Below are 18009 nucleotides of genomic sequence, written 5' to 3'. Positions count from 1 at the left end.
CATCAATCTTACAAAGTGTACAAAGAATCTGTTTCTCTACAATAACAAAAAAACAAAGGCTACAAGAGCGGTTGTATATACAAAACACTGAGATATTGCTTCACTTGCAAACAGTTCCTGACCAGACAGGGAGACAAGACAGAGAGAAGGGCACAGGGAGGGGTGGGGAGTGCCCTCCCTGCAGAAAGGAGGGGAGGTCTTCTCCCAGCATAAATCTACAGGCAGGAGCTGGATTCACGCACACACAGGCGAGGCCAACGTCAAAGGCGTGTGCTGCTGTTGGCTGTATGTGGGTGGTAGGGTGTCTGAGCCTCTGTCTGCCTGACCCAGTCCCCTGGTCACTTGTTCTTCAGGCTTCAGCCCAGAGGGGAGTCTGCTGTGGAAACTGAAGCCTGCTTGGTGTGCTCATCCTTTTTCTCTGGCTGGCCGGGTCCATCCTGCCACCCTCCCCACCTCACCCAGAGGCCCCTGGGACCCAAGAAGAATAGGTGCAGCAGCCAGGTTTCAAGCTTCCCTGCGGTGGGGGAGAAGGACAGGTGGTGCTGCTGGACTCCCGTTCTTCCTAAACCCCAGCTGACTGTGCAGAGCTCAGTGGAGGGGTGGGAGCAGGTCACAGAGGGACAGAGAGGGTCGGGTCAGAGAAGACATCATGGTGATGGGCAGGCGAAGGACGAGGATGTGCACGCACGCATACTTGGAGGAGGCACGGGGCAGGCACAGGTTCTGGCAGCACTGCAGCTTGTTCGATTTCTGTCTGCCAGTAGTGGGTGGCACGTTGTTCCCAGGGGACTCGTCAAGGGCTGCGCGGTCTGCAATTTGCTTCTGTGACACGAGGCGGTAGATCTCTGTGAGAATGTTCATGAAAGCTTCCTCTACTACGTTGATGGAGTCTTAGGCTGAGGTCTCAATGAAGGACAGGTTGTTCTCTGTGGAGGCTCGGGCCTTCTCAGCCCGCAGGTGGCGCAGGTTGCTCTTGTTGCCCTCCAGCATGATGATGGTGATACTGTCAGCATGGCACCTCAGCTCCTTCAGCCAGCGTTCCACATTCTCGTATGCCAGGTGTTGGCGATGTCATGCGCCAGCAGTGCACCCTGCGCCTCGGTAGTAGGCGGAGGTGATGGCGCGGTAGCGTTCCTGGCCAGCGGGGTCCCAGATCTGCGCCTTGCTGGTCTTGCCGTCCACCTGGGTGCTGCGGGTGGCAAACTCCACACCAGTGGTGCTCTTGCTCTCCAGGCTGAATTCGTTGCGGGTGAAGCCGGACAGCAGGTTGCTCTTCCCCACACCCGTGTCCCTGATGAGCACCACTTTGAATAGGTAGGTAGTCGGTAGGTAGTCGTACTCATAGTCCCGGGTCCCCATTGTCCTGGTGCTCCCAGCGGGATCCACGACTCCGTAGGCCCCGCCCGAAGTTGCTAGGATTTCATTGCGTTTAATGTACCGATCAAGTTGGGAAGAACTGGTATCTTCATAACATGGAGTTTTTATTCCATGAATCCATATTTTTAGATTTTCTTAGATTTCTTGGATCATATTTCTTTATTTTTCAGAATATATATATTGTAATATTTATACTTACTGTTTTATTTTGTGGTACAATTGTAAATAGTACTGTGTGTTTAATTTAAAATTTGAATTGTTAATTGCTGTTATGTAAAAAAAAAAGTTAATTGATAATAGAAAAAAATAACCCAGAATTATGGGCTGATAGGAATTAAAGAAAAAAAAATTGAAAGGTTGGATATTAATGGGTTACAGAATTATCATTTTGTTATACTTAAAAGCAGATGAGCATGTGCATGCTATTTTTAATAACATTTGGAAATATCACATCCCCCCAAAGGAAGAAGTGTATGATATATCTATAGAAAGCATAAGAAGAATAGAGATTTTTCACTCATTCTAACATGGCATTGGAATAGCAGAATGCTTTCTCATGTGAATAAGAGTGCCATGAAAATCAGGAAGAAAAAGCTTGTCATAAAAGTAGCCTTTGCAGTAATGAGGAAGCAATGAGCTGTTACCCCAAAAAACTATAGTTAGACAAATGTTGAAAATCACCTCTGATTTGTCAGTGCATCAGCCCCTAGAAATTTTGTACAACCCCAGAGAAAATGAAGATAAGAAAATTGTGGATTGGAAGTCTTCATCTCTTTAGAATATGCATTAACTATGTTTCCTATTGCATTTTACTATTGTGTCTAGAAAAGAACCTGTTCTCACAAAACCCTTTAGCATAAATAATTTCAATGTGTCTTTGCTGTCCAGAACACAAGTATAATGAACAAATTTTAAACCACAATCTATCCCGAAGCAAAATTGAAACTATGGCAAGTTTCTCAAAAGTCAACCCACTTTCCAAGACGTTTGTTATTTTAACAAGTCAGTAAAAACAATATTAATGTGGGTTGCAAGTACACAAATGGATCTACAAATAGAAATTCTTACTGAAGTGTTATTTTAGGATGTTGGTAACAGCTAATGTCCTTCCACATTTAACACAGTCTGAGTTGGAAATATTTGTTATATTTATGCCACCAAGATACCTAGTATTTGTTTTTATTCAAAACTATATACACTAAGAAAATTGTATTCAAAATAAAATATAAATTTCATTTTGCAAATGTCTTTAAATGTACCCTTGAGTGTGTGAGCCACACTATATTGCCACATTTGTCAAGGCTCACAGAACACAAATTATTTAAATAAGCCATGGTTTCAAAATATGCAGCAAAGATAAATGAGTAATCTTACCACAGGCAACTACTTCATATTCTCTCACTGTCTGACAGCTGGACCTCTTTAATATCTCAAACCATAACTGATTGGCTAATGCCACCTGTTCAGCACAAAATTCAAAAGTCATTCATTTGTGTAAAATAAACAAGCACATAAAGTAAGCATACTCTCTGCAGAAAATATAAAAATATTCTATAATGAGAAGTAGGGGCAGAAAATGAAAAAAATGTACAAGAGGTGGAAGCAATGTAATTTTCTAAACATCCACTATAGTCTATTTACTGTAACATGAATCTGTTACGATGACTTTCTTTTCTGAATACACTGTAGTTTGAAAACTAAAGGTTTTTAAGATTAGTTAGATCTCCCACTTGCCAGGTGTGCTGATTTTGAAAAGGCATTTATCCTCTGAAATGTCTATTTCTGCATCAGCAAAATAACACATAATTCATGTTCCATGTAAATATGAAATAAGAAAATTAATGAAATGGAGTTAATTAAGTATGGGGTAATAGAATGCTTAAATAAATGTTAGCTGTTAAAAATAATCTATACTAATAAAAGGGTAATATGCTAATTAAACCAGATAGACTTAACGTCTTCCAGACATCCTTCCGGACAAAGCAATGGTGGCAGGGCTGAGGTAGAAGAGGTTAGGGGTGATCAGGCCAGCAGGGGAGAGCAGTTAGGGGCGATCAGGCCAACAGGGGAGAGTGGTTAGGGGTGATCAGGTTGGCAGGGGAGAGCAGTTAGGAGTGATCAGGCAGGCAGAGGCGGTTAGAGGCTATCAGGTAGGCAGGCAGAATGGTTAGGGGTGATCAGGCAGGCAGGCAGGTGAGCAGTTAGGAGCCAGCAGTCCCGGATTGAGAGAGGGATGTCTGACTGCTGGTTTAGGCCCAAGGGGTCCCGGATTGGAGAGGGTGCAGGCCGGGCTGAGGGACTGCCTCCGTGCACAAATTTCATGCACTGGGCATCTAGTCTATAATAATAAAAGTGTAATATGCTAATGAAGACCTTCCAGATTTCATTCCAGACATCTTTCTGGACAAAGCCGCGGCTACAGGGGCCGAGGCAGAGACGGTTAGGGGCGATGAGGCAGGCAGGAGAGCAGTAAGGGGTGATGAGGCAGGCAGAGTGGTTAGGAGCAATCAGGCCAACCATGAATAAATGGCCTTAAATAGCAAAGGTGAACAAATTTTCAACCAGAGATTTGAGCTAATCATGTCTCTTTTCAATCACATGGGTGGGCTTGACATAATCAGTTGGACCCTTAAAAGGTAGATACTCATGATAACATTGAAAAAACAAAGTGTCATAGTGTTAGAGGAGGAGGCCATGTGGTGAGAACATAAGGGTGGTTGCTAGCAATTGAGAAGGGGTCTTTAGCTAACAGCAAGAATATGGTGACTTCTTTCATACAGCCTCAAGGAAATGAATTCCTGCAAAATCCTGAATGAGCCTTAGAACAGAATATTTCTTAGTGAAGCTCCAGATGTAACAATTGCCTTGTAGACAACTTGATTTCCGTCTGGGAGACACTAAACTTTCCCCACACTTATGATTTACTAAAATTGAGATAATAAATGGATGTTCTTTTTTTGCTGTACATTTGGATAATTTTTAAAGCAGCAATCAGTAATTAATAAGTCATATATCAAATATATTGCAAATACATTTAGTTCATTATTAAACAATGATTCAAAAATAGTTCATCATTGTCGTCCTTTTTAAATGAATCCGGTATGAAAGTCAGAAAAATCTGGTAATTTAATTTCTACATCTATTGTGTGGAAGTCATAAGAATGGTTCCCACAGTATAATACTTCACAACTTTGTAAAAGATATAGATATTAGACATAGATATGGAAATTAAACGTGTATCACAAGAAAGCTCACCAGGAGACTGCTCTGAAAATAATAAATGCTAGCTAGCTCTTGTTTGAGGAGTACACTTACTAGGATTGAATATCAATGAGACATAATTGCTAGTTGCTTTTATATTGCAGCTTAGCAAAATAAAACTGTCTAATTTTTGAAATGTTGAAAATGTCAATGTATGCAAATTTGAGGAAGGGTTGGAAATCATAGGGTGACAGAAGGGAATAAAGAAAGAAGATGAAATCCTAGATTTAAATTTTCCTGATATGAATATGAAATGTAAAATACACATAAAAAGACTAGTAGTAATTCCTCAATTGTCAATGTCACCATGTTTTATAAAATAATACGTGGAGAGTCTAGGTTAAGAAAGATGAGTGATCTCAAACTTTACAGCCTGTAAAGTAAGATTTTGAAGTTAATAAATGGGCTGTTGCCCTCAACATTGTTACAGTGCAACAAATATAAAGTAATTATCCAGAAAATTTTAGAAGTCTTTTGTTAACTTATTGCTAGTATGGATATTCTTAATGACATAGCAAGGTATCTGCATTCTCAATATACAGGAATTCATAACTCATTAAGTACAGATATCATGTATCACTTCCCTTTTTTCTCTGCTCTAAAGATTGTTAAATCTATTTTAACAGCTACTATCCTCCAGGGATAATTAAAACATATTTGATTACAGTTTGGTAGAATAGATTTTTAAAATTGTGTTTTCTTTATATTTTAATGGGCAATACAGTCATAAAGAGAAAAATCAAAAGGAAATAAAGTAGCATGCAGTGAAAAATAAGCATTCTACTTACCCACTTCCTCAGTGCTTCTTTTTTTCCAGATCCAGTGGAGGTTGCAAATGGTCCATCTCTTGTGTATTCTTACAAAAATATTATATGTATATATAATCATGTGTGTGTTTAAGTGTGTGTACATAAGTATTTTGTGTGTATGTGTATTGAAAGAAACTTCCCTTATAAAGTGCTAGTTCTACTTTCAAGAGGCAAATTCTTTTAACTCTTAAGATGCTGTTTCTAATTGTTAATTCTATTTATTTAAATATCATATTAACACTTTCACATCTTGTATTAATTTAAGAGGATATCTATTAACTTTTTGAAATAGTGCATAAAAATTAGGTTGACTTTACCACCACTATTCTCCTTTTGACCTTAAAATTATATGTATTGTAATGTTAGAAAATCTTATTGTTATTTCAAGCATTGAAACCTAGTGATTAAGAGATAAAGGTCCTAAAGACAATTGATAGATCAGGGAATTTTGTTACATTATAAACACATGAAATGTTACTCAATCAGACCAGAAATGAAATAAATAAAGTTTCAATGAAATACAATGCTAATTATGTAATCTAGGAAAGCTCTTCTACATGAACATTTATACAACTAAGATGGAGAATAAGTTGAATATGACTATATCTGACAAAGTTTAAGATGCATATACTCAGCAATTTCATGTAATTTTTACATGATAATCTCACAAAATCTATGAGGAAATATGAAAAATATGTTCATTGCAACAGTGAGTAAAAAGATCCACAGACCAAAAATATTTCCACTGATAAAAAAGAATGAACCAATAAATCACTGCAATAAAAATAAATGCACTGACGTTCCAACAATTACATTGATAAATGTCACAAATATATTCAAAGAATGACACCATTTGTTTAAAGTTCAAACTACACAATATATCCTATATATTGTTGGGAATATCTATACTAATAATATAGGAATATGCAAATTGGCTGGGACACCATCACATAATGACTAATCAGGATGGGGGTGGGGCTGGGGCCATGGCAGAGAGCTCTCAGCAATGCCTGTCCCGGGGGTCCAAAGGGAGCAGAGAGGAAGGGAGAGCAGATAGGCAGTTAGGGCGATCATGCAAGGAGGAGAGAGCAGATAGGCAGTTAGGGCAATTAGGCCAGGAGGGAAGAGCAGATAGACAGTTAGGGCAATCAGGCCCGGAGGGAAGAGCAGTTAGGGGGATCAGGCCAAAGGGAAGAGCAGTTAGGGCCATCAGGCTGTCAGGGGAGCAGTTAGGGGCATCAGGCAGGCAGGCAGGTGAGCGGTTAGGAGCCAGTGGTTCCAGATTTTGAGAGGGGTCCCAGGTTGGAGAGGGTACAGGTTGGGCTGAGGGCCCCCACTATGCTCAAATTTTGTGCACCGGGCCTCTAGTATACATAAATGGTTTCAAAATAAAGTGGCACTTTTTTACATGTTGGCATACCATACTTAATGTTCAGTGTTTTTGCCTGTTTCATTTAACACTGTTTTTAAGAAACCCACATCACAATTTAGAAGAGCCTTACTTGTCTTAACAGCTCTATTATTTTCCATTGTTTTGGTATAATATAACATCTTAATATACACATACTCTCTCCCTTAATCTCTCTTCCTCCCTTAACTTGACTCATATTAACACTGCTGTCTCTAAAACTGCATATTCATGATGGCAAAACTACATGATTAAATAAATCTTTGTCCTTGAATCAATGGTTAGAGGACCCACCTGAGAGCAGGTGAAGCCATTTTAAACTTTGTAAGAAAATGCAATATATGGTGTCACTTGTAGAAAGTAAATTAGCCACTAATCTAACATATTGTTTGTAATCACATGTGTATATACATACATACACACACATATAAACACATATACATATATACACATATATACATATATATGTAATAAAAGTATCAATTCATGCAGAAATGATAAATATCTAATTCAAAGTAGTGGTGACTTCTATGTGTGAAGGAGTGTGGAGAGATATAGGAATATAATCCTAAGTGCCAAGTAACAGGTGGACTTAATGAGCCTGTGTTACTCCTTAAATTGCACAGGTATTTTATTATATTTTTATATAATTTTTGTATGTTTGATATATTTTGGAGTTTGAATTTAGTTCCTTATTCATTTATCTCATTACATTGGGGACATCTGAGTGAGTAAAAATAAAAAAAAAACATTTGGTTACTCTGACACACTTTTCTGTGAAAGAGAGGCTAAGGGACTGCTTGGCAATAGCAATCAGGCAGCCCCTTTTGCCTGCCTCCTTCAGCTTTTATTGTAACAGCAGCTTGAACTAGAATTAGCTATTAGATACTATTAGCAGGGTAAGCATCCTTGAGAAAGCACATGCTTCTACAAGGTCGTGTCTGAAGACTAAAGATAGAGATTCTAGTAAAACACCCCAGGACTGGGACTTGTTTGGAAAAGTCAAGGCAGGGGCTGCTGCCTTTGGCAAGGTCCCCCTAGAGGCCCCCAACCTTTTGGAGAATCCTCCTTACAGACTTTCCAACCAAGTACCGTGCTTCCCCACAATTTGCATATTTTTAAGTACAGGGTAACTATCAAGTCACACTTAAAGAAGAAAGGAAATATGGAGAAAAGGATGGCAAGGAATAAAAGAGAAAATGAGAAAGGAGGAGGTTTTCTTATATGCCTTAAAGTCTACATACTGACTTAATAAAATAAATGGGACTCAATAATTTACACAGCAACAACCATTTCCAGACTTTAATCTCATATTAATGAAAAAATATACTTTTTGCTTGGAAGCTCATTTGAATTAATTATATTATGTGCTCAGAAGCTGTGAAAACTAAGCAACACAGATTGAGAGTGATTTAAGAAGTAAGATTAGGTGAATTGTTTAAGAAGCTTTTAATTCAAGAGAAGCAATTACTCCAATAAAAACAAACAACATTGGCTATTTTTCCACATAAGCTAACAGATTCAAACAACTGAAGGAGAGTGGAATTGATTCTTTCAATAATTTAATAAACTATAAAGTTTATTAATGTTTACTTTGCTGGCATCATTATTTGCCTGCCTTCCTTCTTAAAACTTTGCCCTCAAATTTCACACAAATAGTGAGGCTAAATTTCTTCAAATAATAAACCCAAATATACTAGTAATAGACTTTAAAACAAAGTGTAAAAGGAGAGCAAAGGATTTTTATCTATAATTTGTATGGGTAGTCCACCTTTGGTAGGCATAGCTCCAAAAGAGTTTCACCTGTTTTTTAATTGATATACTTTGTGTTAATAACAGTTTTCCTCCAAGCAAAGTACATTTGCAGATATAAAGATATTTCCAAACACAATTATTATTAAACTAGTGGCCCAGTGCACGAAATTTGAGCACAGGGTGGGGGGGGTTCCCTCAGCCCAGCCTGCACCCTTTCCAATCAGGGACCTCTTGAGGGATGTCCAACCACTGGTTTAGGCCCAATTCCACAGGGAACTGACCTAAACTGGCGGTCGGACATCCCTTTCACAATCTGGGGCCGCTGGCTCCTAACCACTCACCTGCCTGCCTGCCTGATTGCCCTTAACTGCCTCTGCCTGCCTGCCTGATCTCCCCCAACTGCCCTTCCCTGCCAGCCTGGTTGCCCCAACTGCCCAGCCCTGCTGGCCTGATATCACCCCCAACTGCCCTCCCCTGCCAGCCTGGTTGCCCCCAACTTCCCTCCCCTGCTGGCCTGATTGCCCCTACAACCTCTGCCTTGGCCCCCACCACCATGGCTTTGTCCAGAAGGAAGTCAGATGTCCGGAAGATGGCCAGTCAACCCAGTCTAATTATCATATTACCCTTTTAGTAGTATAGATAGATTATATAGGATAGGATTGCTTAAATTGGGGGGGGGGGGAAGCCTTTTTCAGCAGGAGGAGATTCTCTTGGCAGACAAAAATACATAATCCCTATATCTGGACTGATATCGAGCCATATGCACTATACTGCCAAACCGGTCATTAAAAAATTGAATCGCTTTCTTACACCTTACACCAAACAGCTGTTGCCCTTAAAACCCCTCCTCAGCCCCCACCTTAGGTTCCACCTTCGCTGTTCACCCAGATTAGGTTCTGATTGGTTGGTTTCTAAGCCAGTCAACATCAAAAGCTCTGCCTCCTAGGCAGCCATTGGCTCCTCACAGTTCACACAGATTTGGCTCTTATTGGTTGGTTTCTATGCCAGTCAGCGTCTCCAGGCCTATCAACAGGCCTGATCTGAGAAGCGGGGCTGATCAGCAGCCACTACGGAGGCCCTAGAGAAAGAGAGGTGTGGTTGCTGGCCAGGCCCAAAAGAGAGAGGCAAGTGCTGATCAACAGCTGCCTCAGAGGCTATGGATCAGACCCTGCTTTTCTCTAGAGGACTTTCTTCAGGCCTGATATGCAGCCTCCTCGGCAGTCACTGCTGGATCACCATGGCAACCCAGTATTGACTTCCAGTCAGTTGAACCTTTGCTCATTTTGGATGTTATGGACCCTGGGTGTTTATATATTAGGATGGTAAACAACTAGTTTTTCTTTATCCTTATTCCATCCTTTTCAGCTGTTTTTGACTTCCCATTACATTCCCTATAGTAAGTGGTTACAAACATTTTCATGTCTCTTGTGGTAACCCCTCAGGGGAGGAATGTACCCTTCCTCCCACACACATACCTCAAATTTGGCTTGTTGTTACTGATAACACCAGGAGGATATGAAAATGTACTGCTAACATCCTAAGGCTTTCTGGGGAGAGCAGGGCAAGTATCAATCCAGTACAAGGTAGGCTCACACAGAACTTTTTTTTTTTTTTTAAAAAAAGAAGCTTCATATTTGTTTCATTCCTTTGATCAAGATCCAGTGCTCATCAAAAGAAACCAAAAACTTGACAGCCACTGAATTCTACAGAGTCATTGGGATATGTGAGAAAGTCTAATATAACTTTTAGAAAGATAGGCAATATAAAGAAAATTAAAGGAAAATACCACATTATCCCTGGCCAGTTTTTCTCAGTGGTTAGAGTGTAGGCCTCCAGACTAAAGGGTAGTGAGTTTGATTCCCACTCAAGGGCATGTACCTCTTTCCTCAGTTGCACATTTCCCAGCCCATTTTGGGGCACCTGCTGGAGGCAACTAATTGATGTGTCTCTCTCTCATGCGGATGTGTTTCTCTCTCTTTCTTTCTCTCTCTCTCTCTCTCTCTCTCTCTCTCTTCTCTCCCTTTAACTCTCTCTAGAAATCAGTGGACAAAATATCCTCAGTTGAGGACTAAAACACACACACACACATTAAAGAGCTGTACATTAAATTAAAATTTTCAATACAGAAAATACAAGAAATATTTCATATTCTAGAAATAAAAATTTGTTTAATCATCTACGATGTGGAGATTGTGTATTTTGTAATTTATATTATGAAAGTTCTGAACTTATAAATAAAATTAAATAATTTTTAAATTCTTCAAACATTCTCTCTTTTATTAAAACTTGAGGTTCATAACTTGCCAAGGACATTGTATTAACTCCTGAAATAAGTTTTATGGACAAAATCCTTGGGCTTTGAAAGTTTATGAACTAAATTGCTAGTACATTATGATTGCAGAAGCAGAACACACATTTATTATAAAAATAGTATTAAATGTACTTTAGCCCTTCAATCACTCTAAAAGAGATACTTTAAATCTGCTCTCAAATAGAGAATGCGCATTGCATAATGATATAAAAATATGATGCCAAAGTGTTCCCCTCTACCCGTTCCTGGAAATGAGGGGTGAGGCAGAGAAGAACAAGAGTACCTTGTGGGAGTTTAGAACCAGACAGTTTTATGAGGGATAGTTTGACTCTTCTAAATTATGTGACCATGAGGATGTTAAAAGATCACACTACACTTCTCTATTTTAATCTGTGAATAGGGATGGTTTTATCTCACAATGATTATTCCAGGATAAGTCAGCAAACTTTAATATTAATAACTGATACATACCTAGAGCTTTATTTTTCCTTAGTTATAATTAAATAAATAGTAAATATTACTGATTACAACACATTATAAGAAGCTTTTCATCCAAGGGAATTATGTTGTTCTTTAATTTGTACAATTTTATTCACAGTCCTGACAAAGTTCCCTTATTAGTAAGATAAATTCCAAATCTGCTCTTTTTATAAATGCTAGTTTTCTCTGAGAGCAGTTTCCATTGGAGATTTGCATATGGTTACCTGCACTCATCACTGAAATTGCAGTTCTGAGGTAATCTCCATGGAGTTGGGAGACAAATCTAGTTGTCCTAGAATTCAACAAATGATGTCCTGATTTTCAGCAAGAGCACATCCTATATAATAAAAGGCCAGGGACCATAAGCGTAATGACCAGAAAGACCACTTGACCAGTCGTCATGAGGTGTATTGACCACCTCTCGGTCCCTCCCCTCCCCCACCTCCCCATCCTCCCAAACCCGCCCGCAGGCAAACGGGGAACCACAGGGAAGCGGATGAGTGGTGGCAGGGTGGGACTGGGGACTGGTGAGCGGGTGGAATGGCTGACTTCTTGGTCCCTTCCCCCAGCCCACAGGCTCCAATGGATCAGCGATGGGGAATGGGGGAACTGGGGTGGGTGGTGGGAGGACATGGCTGGCTGTCAGGCCATTGGGATCCCCAGCTCACCCCTGGCTGCTTGGGGGCTCAGGCCAGTGGGAAAGCAGGCGCTGGCAACTTCACCTTCATGCGCGTGCACTCAGCCGGCCGCTGATGTAATGCGCTGCCTGCTCAGGGCCACTCATGCGGGCACCACCGATGATGCTGCTGCTGCCGCTGCTGCTGCTGGGGCTTGCAGTGCTGACGGAAGCTGCGGGGTGCACCCACGGCCTACCCGCCCCAGCAGAGGAGCCGATGTTCAGCTTGGGGACTGGTGATCGGGCAGAAGATGGCCCTGATCGCAGGCTAGGCCTAGGGACCCTACCCGCACGATTCCTCACACTGGGCCTCTAGTCTATATATATGAAAGGCTAATATGCAAAGTGTCCCCTCAGGAGTTTGACCAGGAGAATGGGAGTTGGATCACTGGCTATGACGTGCACTGACCACCAGGGGGCGTTATGGACCATGGTGGGCAACCAGTGGCAGTGGCAGGGCGCTGAGGGAGTTAGGGAAGGAGGAGGCAGGGAGGCAGGGAGGCAGGGAGGCTGGGAGGCAGGGAACCTGATCGGCCCTGATTGCAGGCCAAACCTAGGGACCCCACTTATGCAAGAATTTCATGCACTGGGCCTCTAGTATATAATAAATACTACAAGTTTAAAGAGAATACCAAAAAAGCTATTTTTGGAAGGCTTTATTCTTTATCATCTGGAAAATATTTCCTTTAGGGAGATGTTAACAATCTGGTCACTGATACAGATTTGGAGGAAGAAAATACTTTATTTTGTCCATGTTAAAATTGAGGTAGGGCATTTATGCATAAGTGACTTCTAAAGAGATGGACATAAAAGACTGAAGCTGAGATGACAAAGATTTGACGTGTGAAATTATGAATTCTGAAAGTCTAGGTATTTGATTTCGTTTCATCCTCTTTCATTGCATTTCCAATTTCCACTACATCAAAACTGTAGACATTTTATTTTACGTAAGCACAACCTCCCAAAATTGCCCTGAGATTAGAAAAAAACTCTGACAGTCATTTTACATGTTAAATGAGTTGCATCTATTCTTACTTTGGATTGTTTGTTCTTCCACAAGTGGGGGATGGGCTGTACCACCCAAAGTTCTGTCCTGCTCGGAGATTTTTCCTCCACTGTTACTTTTCAGAGCCATCTCTACAACTGCAATTTTTTTCTCCCCATTCTTAGTAAATCTACCTGCTTAAAAAGCTTACATGTCTCCTTCTCTCTATGCTGGTCACCATAGACACCTATGTCATCATAGTTCTGAGCTGGCTGAGAGGCAGGCACCAGTGCACCTATGGGTGAAATTGGATGGGATGAAAGGCCACCTTGCAACTTACATTTTCCCCGCCAGCATTTTGTGTCATCTGGTACTTGGGGCACATGCTGCCTCCAGTGCCCAAAGAACCCCCATGGACATTGTGATTACTTCTTAGTGGTGGAAGGAATCAGATGCAATCATTCACCTTTAGTATTTTTGGTAATGTCTGTATAAACCCAGGCCGCTGGACCCCTGAAACTTTATAATTATTTTCCACTTTTCCAAAGGCATTTGCATTACCAAGGCCACAATTGTATTGTCACTTTTTGGTTATCTAATGTGATTAACATGAAGATCCTGATATAATGCAACAAGGTGATGTTTCGTAGAGTGACCAGGTGCCAGTTCCCATTGGTCTATACTATGGCAGAAGCAAGTGGCAAGTTAACATAGCACTGAAGCAAGACTATAAATGTACTGGGTTGTCCAGTATGCCCACTGCAAACTGCATATGACTCCCTTTCCTCATGAGGATGGATAATAATGCATTATAGAGGTGAACGAATGCTTCCTGAGGCTGTAGTGATGTAATTTAGCAAAGACAGAACATCTCCCACAGCAGCCTAAATGGGATTTTTGCCATAACCTAGTGACATCTTTTGGATCTATTACCTTTATATATATATATATATATATATATATATATATATATATATATATATATATATATATATATATATATATATATATATATATATATATATATATATATATATATATATATATATATATATATATATATATATATATATATATATATATATATATATATATATATATATATATATATATATATATATATATAGAGAGAGAGAGAGAGAGAGAGAGAGCACATCCTATATAATAAAAGGCCAGGGACCATAAGCGTAATGACCAGAAAGACCACTTGACCAGTCGTCATGAGGTGTATTGACCACCTCTCGGTCCCTCCCCTCCCCCACCTCCCCATCCTCCCAAACCCGCCCGCAGGCAAACGGGGAACCACAGGGAAGCGGATGAGTGGTGGCAGGGTGGGACTGGGGACTGGTGAGCGGGTGGAATGGCTGACTTCTTGGTCCCTTCCCCCAGCCCACAGGCTCCAATGGATCAGCGATGGGGAATGGGGGAACTGGGGTGGGTGGTGGGAGGACATGGCTGGCTGTCAGGCCATTGGGATCCCCAGCTCACCCCTGGCTGCTTGGGGGCTCAGGCCAGTGGGAAAGCAGGCGCTGGCAACTTCACCTTCATGCGCGTGCACTCAGCCGGCCGCTGATGTAATGCGCTGCCTGCTCAGGGCCACTCATGCGGGCACCACCGATGATGCTGCTGCTGCCGCTGCTGCTGCTGGGGCTTGCAGTGCTGACGGAAGCTGCGGGGTGCACCCACGGCCTACCCGCCCCAGCAGAGGAGCCGATGTTCAGCTTGGGGACTGGTGATCGGGCAGAAGATGGCCCTGATCGCAGGCTAGGCCTAGGGACCCTACCCGCACGATTCCTCACACTGGGCCTCTAGTCTATATATATGAAATAATATGATGCAAAGTGTCCCCTCCATGCGCGTGCACTCAGCCGGCCGCTGATGTAATGCGCTGCCTGCTCAGGGCCACTCATGCGGGCACCACCGATGATGCTGCTGCTGCCGCTGCTGCTGCTGGGGCTTGCAGTGCTGACGGAAGCTGCGGGGTGCACCCACGGCCTACCCGCCCCAGCAGAGGAGCCGATGTTCAGCTTGGGGACTGGTGATCGGGCAGAAGATGGCCCTGATCGCAGGCTAGGCCTAGGGACCCTACCCGCACGATTCCTCACACTGGGCCTCTAGTCTATATATATGAAAGGCTAATATGCAAAGTGTCCCCTCAGGAGTTTGACCAGGAGAATGGGAGTTGGATCACTGGCTATGACGTGCACTGACCACCAGGGGGCGTTATGGACCATGGTGGGCAACCAGTGGCAGTGGCAGGGCGCTGAGGGAGTTAGGGAAGGAGGAGGCAGGGAGGCAGGGAGGCAGGGAGGCTGGGAGGCAGGGAACCTGATCGGCCCTGATTGCAGGCCAAACCTAGGGACCCCACTTATGCAAGAATTTCATGCACTGGGCCTCTAGTATATAATAAATACTACAAGTTTAAAGAGAATACCAAAAAAGCTATTTTTGGAAGGCTTTATTCTTTATCATCTGGAAAATATTTCCTTTAGGGAGATGTTAACAATCTGGTCACTGATACAGATTTGGAGGAAGAAAATACTTTATTTTGTCCATGTTAAAATTGAGGTAGGGCATTTATGCATAAGTGACTTCTAAAGAGATGGACATAAAAGACTGAAGCTGAGATGACAAAGATTTGACGTGTGAAATTATGAATTCTGAAAGTCTAGGTATTTGATTTCGTTTCATCCTCTTTCATTGCATTTCCAATTTCCACTACATCAAAACTGTAGACATTTTATTTTACGTAAGCACAACCTCCCAAAATTGCCCTGAGATTAGAAAAAAACTCTGACAGTCATTTTACATGTTAAATGAGTTGCATCTATTCTTACTTTGGATTGTTTGTTCTTCCACAAGTGGGGGATGGGCTGTACCACCCAAAGTTCTGTCCTGCTCGGAGATTTTTCCTCCACTGTTACTTTTCAGAGCCATCTCTACAACTGCAATTTTTTTCTCCCCATTCTTAGTAAATCTACCTGCTTAAAAAGCTTACATGTCTCCTTCTCTCTATGCTGGTCACCATAGACACCTATGTCATCATAGTTCTGAGCTGGCTGAGAGGCAGGCACCAGTGCACCTATGGGTGAAATTGGATGGGATGAAAGGCCACCTTGCAACTTACATTTTCCCCGCCAGCATTTTGTGTCATCTGGTACTTGGGGCACATGCTGCCTCCAGTGCCCAAAGAACCCCCATGGACATTGTGATTACTTCTTAGTGGTGGAAGGAATCAGATGCAATCATTCACCTTTAGTATTTTTGGTAATGTCTGTATAAACCCAGGCCGCTGGACCCCTGAAACTTTATAATTATTTTCCACTTTTCCAAAGGCATTTGCATTACCAAGGCCACAATTGTATTGTCACTTTTTGGTTATCTAATGTGATTAACATGAAGATCCTGATATAATGCAACAAGGTGATGTTTCGTAGAGTGACCAGGTGCCAGTTCCCATTGGTCTATACTATGGCAGAAGCAAGTGGCAAGTTAACATAGCACTGAAGCAAGACTATAAATGTACTGGGTTGTCCAGTATGCCCACTGCAAACTGCATATGACTCCCTTTCCTCATGAGGATGGATAATAATGCATTATAGAGGTGAACGAATGCTTCCTGAGGCTGTAGTGATGTAATTTAGCAAAGACAGAACATCTCCCACAGCAGCCTAAATGGGATTTTTGCCATAACCTAGTGACATCTTTTGGATCTATTACCTTTTTTTTGGGGGGGGAAGGGGGTACAAACTGGTGAATTATATTGGGGATATAACAGGGCCCCACCATCTCTGCATCCTGTAGGTTGCTTCTTTTATAATTTAATCCTTTGCCTTCTCATCATTTTCTGTCTCCTGATGCAGGATATTGGATTCTTTCTGTAAGTTACTAAGGAGATGTTCTGGTGTTCAAACTTAATTTCTAATGAGTGCTTAATTATCCTTAATCTTTGTCTTTCCCCAGAAGCATAGATTTATCAAACATTCAATGCTCTATAATGATCATGTCTCACACATTTACTAAATGCAATCCCTCCCACTGGTATACGATTCCAGGTCACCACTAGGGATGAATGCACTACTATTGCATGATCCACCTATCACTAATTGATAAGGGCCTCTTGGCCAGACAGGCATTGGTTAAACCAGAAGCAACATCACATTTTAGAGTCTGTTTTCTAACTGCTTTCTTCTGACCAGTCCTTGAACTAAGAGTAAGGGGTCTGGTTTCTCTTAAATCGGCCTTTGAGATGCAGATTTCTATTCAATAAATTTACTGGAAAGATTCAGGGTCAAAAACTTCAAAGGAACAGAGTAGTAGAGTCAGGCAGAGCAAGAGTGTGAACCGCAATGCAGTTGCAGAAGGCTCTCATCCTTTGCGATGGGGAGCTACAGAGGCTGAATCGCCCTTCAGCCTCCTCTACTGGGGTGAGGGGCCAGGCCATTTATGTCCACATCAACAAAGCATTAGACTTTTCTAGAAGAGGACATAAACTCAGGGGAAGGTGGCCTCTTCAACCAAAGGACATTCCTTGCAAGGGACTCAGTGGAGAGCTATCAATCACCAATATCCCCAGCAGCTAGGGAATTTAGTGTCTCCATCCTGGAGGAATGGGATCTGGGTGCATCACCTACTAGACACTTAACAGTGTGTGTAATCCTCACTTTCTATTGTTGTAGGACTTTTAGGCAATCGCTATGGAAAGTAAAGATTTATTGAGGCAGGAGATACACAGGGCTTCAGTATATTTAATCCAACAGATGCACCATTCATATATTTTGAAAAGTGGTGAAGTTTGATGGTGAGTATATAAGAAATGGAAGGGTAATTGGTCTTAAAGGATTTTGACAGCAAGTTAAGACATAACACAGAGGTCTGTGTTTAATTATATAATTTCCTGCACTGTTTTTATATCAGTAATCTATAACATGGTTAATTGAAAAATAT

At 41.6% G+C, this 18009-nt stretch overlaps 1 pseudogene; it reads right to left on the bottom strand.

Moving 5' to 3' along the window:
- Positions 1 to 588: 588 nt before the first annotated feature.
- On the bottom strand, positions 589 to 1402 carry LOC102264240 (annotated as a pseudogene).
- Between the last annotated feature and the right edge of the window lie 16607 nt (positions 1403 to 18009).

This window comes from Myotis brandtii, unplaced genomic scaffold (genome assembly GCF_000412655.1).
Source record: "Myotis brandtii unplaced genomic scaffold, ASM41265v1 scaffold28, whole genome shotgun sequence".
NCBI lineage: Eukaryota > Metazoa > Chordata > Mammalia > Chiroptera > Vespertilionidae > Myotis > Myotis brandtii.
The sequence above is the reverse complement of the archived record's forward strand: the minus strand, read 5'-3'. Positions and strand labels throughout refer to the sequence as shown.